This window comes from Centruroides vittatus, unplaced genomic scaffold (genome assembly GCF_030686945.1).
Source record: "Centruroides vittatus isolate TY-2023 unplaced genomic scaffold, ASM3068694v2 contig_3286, whole genome shotgun sequence".
Lineage (NCBI taxonomy): Eukaryota > Metazoa > Arthropoda > Arachnida > Scorpiones > Buthidae > Centruroides > Centruroides vittatus.
This window is the reverse complement of record NW_027122111.1, coordinates 1-8,867: the sequence shown is the minus strand read 5'-3', so window position 1 is coordinate 8,867 and position 8,867 is coordinate 1. Positions and strand designations below refer to the sequence as shown.

The 8,867-nt window shown below is 30.1% G+C and overlaps 1 long non-coding RNA gene across 1 annotated transcript; it reads right to left on the bottom strand.

Annotated features, from left to right (window-relative positions):
- Window positions 1-1,980: 1,980 nt before the first annotated feature.
- Window positions 1,981-7,284, bottom strand: LOC136973718 (uncharacterized). The gene is made up of 3 exons (XR_010880542.1): window positions 7,096-7,284; window positions 2,363-2,442; window positions 1,981-2,002 (listed from the first exon to the last, which is right to left on the bottom strand). It is a non-coding gene; the product is annotated as an uncharacterized lncRNA (long non-coding RNA).
- Between the last annotated feature and the right edge of the window lie 1,583 nt (window positions 7,285-8,867).

The following is an 8,867-nucleotide window of genomic DNA, read 5'->3' as shown; positions in this document are numbered from 1 at the left end:
GAAAAAAAAAAGTTTTACTACTTTCCCTCAGTTTGACCCTCCCAAAAAAGTTTACAATTCATAAGCTGATTTTTGATTTTTTTGAAGGTTGGTGGGTTGGTGGTCATATAATGATGTGTGAAGTCTAAACAAATAATTGACTAATGAATCATATGAGAATCCTTTATGTATTTGCTATGAAATTATTAGTCTCACTTTCATTACAATGAAAAATCCTCCATCAAAGTATTACTTATACAAAATTCATTGTATTGTGGGAACAGAACTATAAATTTATAAAATAATTTTTATAGAAATATAAGAACAGTAGAATATCTAATCCAGCCATTCGCTGGGTAACATGTCCAGTAATCCAACACTACTATACTCTTGGGTATTACTGAAACTGTTGCCAAGTAATATACAAACTTTCCACTTGTTCAAACTACAGTTATCACTAAACACTAAATGACAGAGCTCGGGCACAATAAACATTGTTTTCCTCGTCATCTTAAGATATTGTTACTTTTTAAAAACAGCCTAACATCATAATGTATAAAAATCTAACCCCAAAATTTTCCACCAAAAATACTGCACTTCCCATTAAATTTGGTGGGAATCAAGTAACTTGGCAACATTGGTGCTGATGGCAGTCTGCTCGGATATTTTTAGCATGGAGTTACTCTACGGTTTTGATCAGTAATCCAACTTGTGTTTGTTGTGTCATTAATAGTCGATTCTTGGTGTCTAATTCATTTGTGCTCGTTATTTTCATTACTCACTATTCTATACACGTTTTTTGATTACTACAATTCGTGTACAGTTTTATTCTACATATCTCATACTCTATCACAGTATGAGCATTAAAGCCAATTCACACTATTTCAGTGTGCAATTTAGATTGATGTCATCTTGAGTGCTTGGAAAGAAGAATAAGTTATGGTTTTCTACATTGAGAGAATTTCAAATTTACAACACCACAATGATATTACTGATTTTTCAAGAATCTATGAATTGCTATAGTTTTTTCATAGCACACACAAAACCACTAGCATGATAGCATGAAATCAGCCTTTACTTTTTATTCTAGATCCATATATGATGCACCTTTTGCAGTTCAGTAAATTAATATCAAATATACAAAGTAACTGCTAGTATCCAAGTCTAAATACCATTCACTAACCTCACATTCCCATAAAAGTGAACAGTAATAGTCTTTCAAACTCTAATACGCTGGAACAAATTGTTTTATACACAAATTTATTTTTTTGAGCAACTTCATTCTCTTCCCCACCTTTAAACAGTTTTCTATATTTTCTTTCATAAAAATTTGATCTAAATGAAAAAAAAATCCACACATGCAATTTTTAAATGCAATCAAGACCTTTCACAAAATAATGTTACATTCAATGGTACAAAGAAAATCAGTTAGTGCAATGCCAAAAATATACAATGCATGTGGTAATATGGGAACTAAATATAAAGTAATTTTTCAAAATTATTAAGATCAGTTGACCTGTTACATCAATTAGCTATCAGAAATAATGTTGAATAAGTGTTTTCACTATTCCTTGAATATACAAATTAGTTTTAGTAGCTAATTTCCATAATCAAAACTATGATAAGATAAATTTGTTGATCATAATACTAAATCAAAAGCAATCTTGCAATCCTAGTAAGAAAAACAAATTGCTGCCCAAAAGAAAAAAGCCTAATATATTTACAGCCTATTCACACTAAGTATAATTTATCTTATGTACTGTACACCAATTAATTTTTATTAGAAACACAAAATTTTTGTAAAATCACTTCAAATTTTTTTTACTAATAAAGAAAACTAAATTGACCAAACACCAAGTTTTAAATTAAATATAATGATGCTTTTGTAAAAGTGTTATCTCAACACTGTTACATTAAGAAAAACCAGAAAATGAAGCTTTTTAGACTATGTTAAAGCAAATATTTGTAATCAATTCCATACTTACATCTTTGTATGTTCCGTCAGATCCATCTCATCCATTTGCTAAAAAAGAAATTTATATTTTATCAAAAATAATGGAATTTATTTTTAATGTAATAAATTATAAACATGTAATTTTTTAAAAATATTTTTGCAATTAAACATTTTCCACGTGGAAAAAATTGCATCTTATAACACTGTAAAATTTTAAAATAAGTTCAATTATATGCCATACATAGAATGATGATGATATTTTTATATTGAAAAATTTATCAAAGTATTATTCTTAAACAAGTTTGGAATTCTAGATTATGCATTATTACCAAGGATAATCTTTGAATAATATATGTATACTGTAGCTTTTTTTTTAAATACAGTATTTTATAAAAATAAACAAAAATTGTTCATTTAATGTTAAATTACCTCATTGTCCTCAATCCAATTAGTGGCTGGTGTGACTTTTTCAATTCTTTGAGCAGGCTGTTCTCTTCTTGAGCCACCATCTTGTTAAATCAAAACAACAAAAATAAGTTAATAGAAGTTATCAAAAATTCTGTAAGATTTAAAAGATTAATGATTATTTTAAACTAGCTGACCCGGCCACACGTTGTTGTGGCTCAAAATGTATCTATTATAAATGTATAACACTTCCCTCGTAGGGGAAATTTCAAAAAATCCCTTCTTAGGGTAATTCTCTTGACGAACCTATTAAAACGCAATCAAAACCGCATGCAAAATAGTATGAATAGAAGCCGAGTTCTTCACAGTAAGCCTTAATCCTGTCCCTTTCCCTGCTGGGGAATATCGAAAAATCCCTTTTTAGTGTATATTCTGTTGACATAACCTATTAAAACGCAATTAAAAACGCAAAAAACCGCATGTAAAATAGAATAAATAGAAGCCGAGTTCTTCACGGTAAGCCTTAATCCTGTTCCTCTCCCCGCTGGGGAATATCGAAAAATCCCTTTTTAGTGTATATTCTGTTGATGTAACCTATTAAAACGCAATTAAAAACGCAAAAAACCGCATGCAAAATAGAATAAATAGAAGCCGAGTTCTTCACAGTAAGCCTTAATCCTGTCCCTCTCCCCCAGTGGGGGAATTTCGACATGTATATTATATAAAAACATGTGCGTATTCGAATGCAACGTGGTGTCAAAATTTCAAAGGAATCGGTAGGAACAAACGAACGTTATATTTTATTTATATAGATAGATAGAAAATGATCTGCTTTAGTCCATTCTCACAGAAAAACAATGCCTCACAGAAAGCAAACTTAGGTCGTCGGAAGTTAGCGCCATCTGTTGGACATAAAAGCCTTAATCCATATATAAATATTTTTTTGAAAGGGGGGAAATGGTGGTCTTCACATATGCCAGAAACCTTCGCGGGAATGTATTAAACAACTTCCCAAAGTTTCATGGCAATCGGATAAATGGTATGGTAATTCATGAAGGACAAACACACACACAGACATACATTCATTTTTATATATATTATATATAGATGAATACTTATGGGTTGGATAACTGAAATTGAACCAAATTACAATCATAAAAATATTATTTTTTTACTTTGAAATTCTTTTCAAAAAATTTAATTTAATGAATAAGCATTAATGTTCTAAAATAATTATTAAAAGACTCACCCCATACACACAAATATTTTTAGTATGATCACGTTCTCATTTATAAATATGAATTTTAGTTACTGAATGATGAGCTAGAAGAATTCAATTTTAAGCTAGGCTATAGAATTAGAACTAATTTTCTTCAATGCAAATGAATTGGAAATAAGGATACTCAATCAGGAACTATATCATAGAAAATAAATCTCTGCATTATACCACAATCATGTAAATATATAAAATTACATGTCCTGACTGACTGACATGTCCAGAGCAAACTGCTGAGCCTAGAGGTGAAATTTGGTACACAGTTAGGGTACGTCATGAAAATGCACAATAAGAAGGGATTTTTCGAAATTCCCCAAAGGGGAAGAGGGAGAGGATTAAGGCTAAAAAAGTTGTAGCGCTGAAAGGCAGTACCACAAATGCAGTTTACAAAGAGATACTGGGGTAACTGAAACTCTATTTTTCAGTAAATATTTATACTTTAGGAATTTTCAGATAACGTCAAAAAAAATTGAACTCAGGTTTATCGTATCTCTGAATCTCATAATATTTGAAACTTGAATTTAGGTGGATTAGCAGTCCATAGTTTGAAACAAACAAAAATCAGTAATTTTACCAAATTAGTAACAACTAATGACTGAGAATCTTAGTGAAGTACTGAGGGAGGGTTATTTCTAACAAATTGCATAATCCACATGGGCAAAGCCATGAGTAACAGCATAAAAGATAAATGCAGGAGCCTTACTTTGATGCTTTATGAAAAGTTTGAGTCTGAACTTCAAATTACAGTCAACAGCATATTTGGGAATTCAACCAACTGCAAATTGAAAATATTCAAAGACAAAATTTCCAGAAAGACTAAAAAAAACTTAAATATTTAAAATAGAATTAAACTTAAATTTGCTTGTATGTATTTCACTTTCAGATTATTGAAGGAAAAAAAAAAAAATGCTGCTTTATTGCTGACATATACGAGGGTAATCCCAAAAGCAAGGTCTCCTATTTTTTCAAAAATACAAAGAAACATTTATTTTCAATAATGTTTATATCATTTTTAAGCTTGAACATTTATCTATTTTTCTACATAATCGCCATTTTGGTTGATGACATTTTTGTATGACCATGTCATACCAGCTTGCCGCCATGTCGTGGGACCCGTCTTGCGCACGCCTTCAGATATTGCAACTTTTCCGTTAAAATCCTATGAATGGTGCTTCGGGGAAATCTCAAGAACCAACATGCAGACATCGTCCACAGTGATTCGCCGATCTTCACGACTGTCTCTTCGAAAATTGATGGTCTCTCACTTCTTTCTTCGTGGTGAATTTTGGTACAATCAGCTGCAAACTCCCTGCACCACTCGAGGACATTTTTGACATCTATGCACGACTCGCCATACACTTTCGTCAATTGGCGATGAATGTCAATCAGTTTAACACGACACGGGGGCGAGCTGGTATGACATGGGCAAACAAAAATTTATAGACTGAAATGGCGATTACGTAGAAAAATAGATAAATGTTCAAGCTTTAAAATGATATAAACATTATTGAAAATAAATGTTTCTTTGTATTTTTGAACAAATAGGAAAGCTTACTTTTGGGATTACCCTCATACTTTTTAATTAAGTTTACAATGGCTTTGTCTGCAATGAACAGGTAACACTATTTTCATTATATTATATTGTTTAGGGAATAACAATAACCATTTATGTAACATATGTATTGTATTAGGTATTATAAATAGTCTACAGATGATTTAAAGTATACAAGATGTGTATATCTTTATATGCAAGTTCTATACCATTTTATATATAAGACTTTAGCATTTCAAAATTTTGACATTCACAGAGAATCCTGAGAAAAATTTAGAGTCTAGGTGTCTTCAAGAACAGCTATTAGATGTTTGGTTTCTATGCATTATCATTCCAGTAAAATAGCAGTCTATTCAAGAAGTTATGAGTGTTGACAGTGAATGTGTTAAAAGTTATTGTGAAAAATTAATCTCAGATTTAAAATTTTGGCTTAAGTAGAGAACAAGTGTATAACTATGATGAAAGCAGTCTGTATTGGAAAGCTCTACCAATGAAAACTTTAGCATCTGGTTCAGAAACTTCAACTCTAGGATATAAAATGAGGAAAGAAAGACTGACGATTATGGTTTGTCAAATGAAAATCACAAACTTCCGTTAAATAGTGGTTGGAAAGCTAAGAAACCAAGAGATCTGAAAAATTTTCATCAAAATTTATTGCCTGTTGATTATTATGCCCAAAAAAGCATGGATGGATCAAGAAATTTTTACAACCTAGTTTTGAAATGTATCTGTAGTTTAAATGAAATTATATCTTAAATCTAAAAATTTATCAGAAAAAGCACTTTTAATTATGAACAATGCCCAGCACATCCAACAAATGATTTAAAGTTGATAAAAATATAAAATGTGTCTTTCTTCCTCCCAACACAGCCTCTGATTAAGCCAATGAATCAGGAAATGACTGAAAATTTGAAGCATTACCAGAAAATATTTGTTCAACATTTTATTTCTTGTGATATAGGTAGAAATTTTGACAAATTTTGGAAACAATACGCTACTAAACATACAATTTTCAACAATGACAAAGCATAGAATAACGTTCCAAGTGAAATACTGTCTTGAAGTTGGAACAAAATTTGGCCATCAGATGCACTTAAAATAGAAGTAACAGTGATGAAAACAAACAATTGCTAGATGATGTTTCTTGACCACTTTTCAAATAGAACAGGGCGATATAAATGACTGCCTAAATGTGGATAGCTAAGATTTGGGATATGAAATATTGATCAATAATGAAATAATAAAACGAGTAACAAACAAGGACATAAAGCAAGGACACAACAATGCAAATAAAGATAATGACGACAAAGACGATATATCTAATTCTTGACATTTCAATTGCAAAGAAGTTGAAAATATGTTACCAAAATGTATTGAATGGTATGAACAGAAAAATGATTCAGAAATTCTGAACTTAAATCACAATGCAGCATGTCCACAACTTAGCAACCACAAAGAAATCTGAAAAAATAGTTAAATAAAAACTTTTTAAATGTAATACGTACACACACATAAAAACTAAATAATTTCTTAACATTATGGCAAGATTTAAAGTATGTAAGGTTATTTTTGTAAGTTATATTCTTAGCTTTGATAAAGTGTTTTCTAAAGTTTTTGTATAAAATAGATTAAAAGTTACATATTGTGTTAATTAAAAATACAAAAGTACTTCAAAAACGTGTTTTAATTATTGTTCGTAGAATTTTCTATAATTTGTCAATTTTCGTAATTCATCACCCCCCTGGTCAGACGTGACGAATAGAAAGTTTCTATTGTAATTGAATAATTAATTTAATTAGGCAAATTAAAATTCAAAAATTCTAATAATTATATTTATTTTTGTTTATATCATTTTATAAAGTTATAAATTTCAAATAGTAAATCTTTAAAATATTTATAATTTATAGAAAAAAAAAACATTTTATTAACCTATTTTAGATGAATTTCTCTCATAGTCTTCTCTCTGATTTATATTTTCTTCATTTTCTGATAAAACATAAAAAGTTAGCTCATGATTTGTTTGTCTCATAATAGCAACAAATTCGTTAAAAGCTTTTCGGCCTCGAGTGCAAAGTAACTTTAGCAACTTTCTGTTTCTTTCTCTATTGTTACTGTTTTTTGTCTGGAAAAAAAATTAACATAAATTTAAATTATTGTAACTAATATACAATTAGCATAAGAAACTTAGAATTAAGACTCAAATTTTTTATTTAAAAACTGCAATATTTCCATTTTATCGCTAACAGATAGTGGCAACCTGCCAGTTTTGTTTTTATCTACCATTACAAATTATTTATTGTCTTAACATTAATTGCTAAAGTTATTCATTGATGTTTATTTCTACTATTAAAATTTTTTGATTTGCAATTCATTTGTGATTACGAAAACTGTCGGATCTAGGAGAAGACTGCACTGTAATTCAAGAGATTGAATCTCAATAAAAGTTAGAGAATGTCAAACTAATAGTTCTGCTTTTCAATTAGATTATATTTCTCCATTTAGTCAATAAGTTCAGAGACAGAGGTTGTAAGAAATTATTTATTGGACAATATAAACATACCCTCAAACCTGTTTTTGTGCAGTATACCAATTTGATTGAAATTCATATACCACACAAAAAATAAAAAAAATTGCACAAAAACAGGTTTGAGTGTATATGTTACGGTAAATGTAATTAATCCGGTGATTATATACAATAACCTGTAATTATGCATAATGACCACTAAATTTGGTAAATATGATAAATTTTTCAAAATTTATCAATTAACCAGTTTGTTTGCATAATTCCTAACTTGTAATGGTAAATGCGATAAAAGTCCCTAACTTTACGAAAATTCGTTCAGTTTGCGCAACTGCTTGGCTTCTATCAGCATGTGACAACCCTGTGATTTCAGTAGTAGTTCTCATTTCGTTGCATCTAGACATTTTTTCACTACCCTCTCAAATTTTATAAAATATTGAATAATGGCTGCTATGCTTGAGCGTTTTAATTCCAAATTACTTAATATTATGGATACTAAAAAAGCAAAAAGTGGTTTTCTGACGAAAGAAAGATATGATGATTTGTTAAAAAAAGTGAATAGTAAAAACAAAAGTAGTGGGAAAAAACCGGAAGATTATCAAAAGACTAAAAAGAACGATGTAATGAAATTAAGCAATGTTGAAAAACTCATCTTTCCCGTAAGTAAAGACAGCTCCAATGTTAGATTTTACGTATACTTTGAAGAACTTTTTACCATAATTCATGAGGTACACTTATCGATAGGCCATGGTGGTAGAAACAGGATGTTAAAAGAACTTCAAAAAAGTACAAAAACATTACTACCAAAGAAGTCACGATTTACTTAAATTTGTGTGAAAGTTGTCAAAAAAAAAAAAAAAAAACAAAACCAAGGTACCTAAGAAAAGACTTGTTCTTAGGCCAATGGTCTTTCAAGAGATGAACTCAAAATGCCAGGTGGACCTAATTGACATGCAGTCACAACCAGATAATGACCAAGTTTATATTTGTCTATCAAGACCACTTGACGAAGTTCGTATAGTTGCGTGCAGAAGAGGTTGCATATCACCTAATTGATATTTTTACTATATTTGGAGCCCCCGGTGTACTGCAAAGTGACAACGGTCGTGAGTTTAGTAACAAAATCGTAGAAGCAGCTTGTGCAATGTGGCCGGATCTAAAAATTGTGCACGGAAAACCT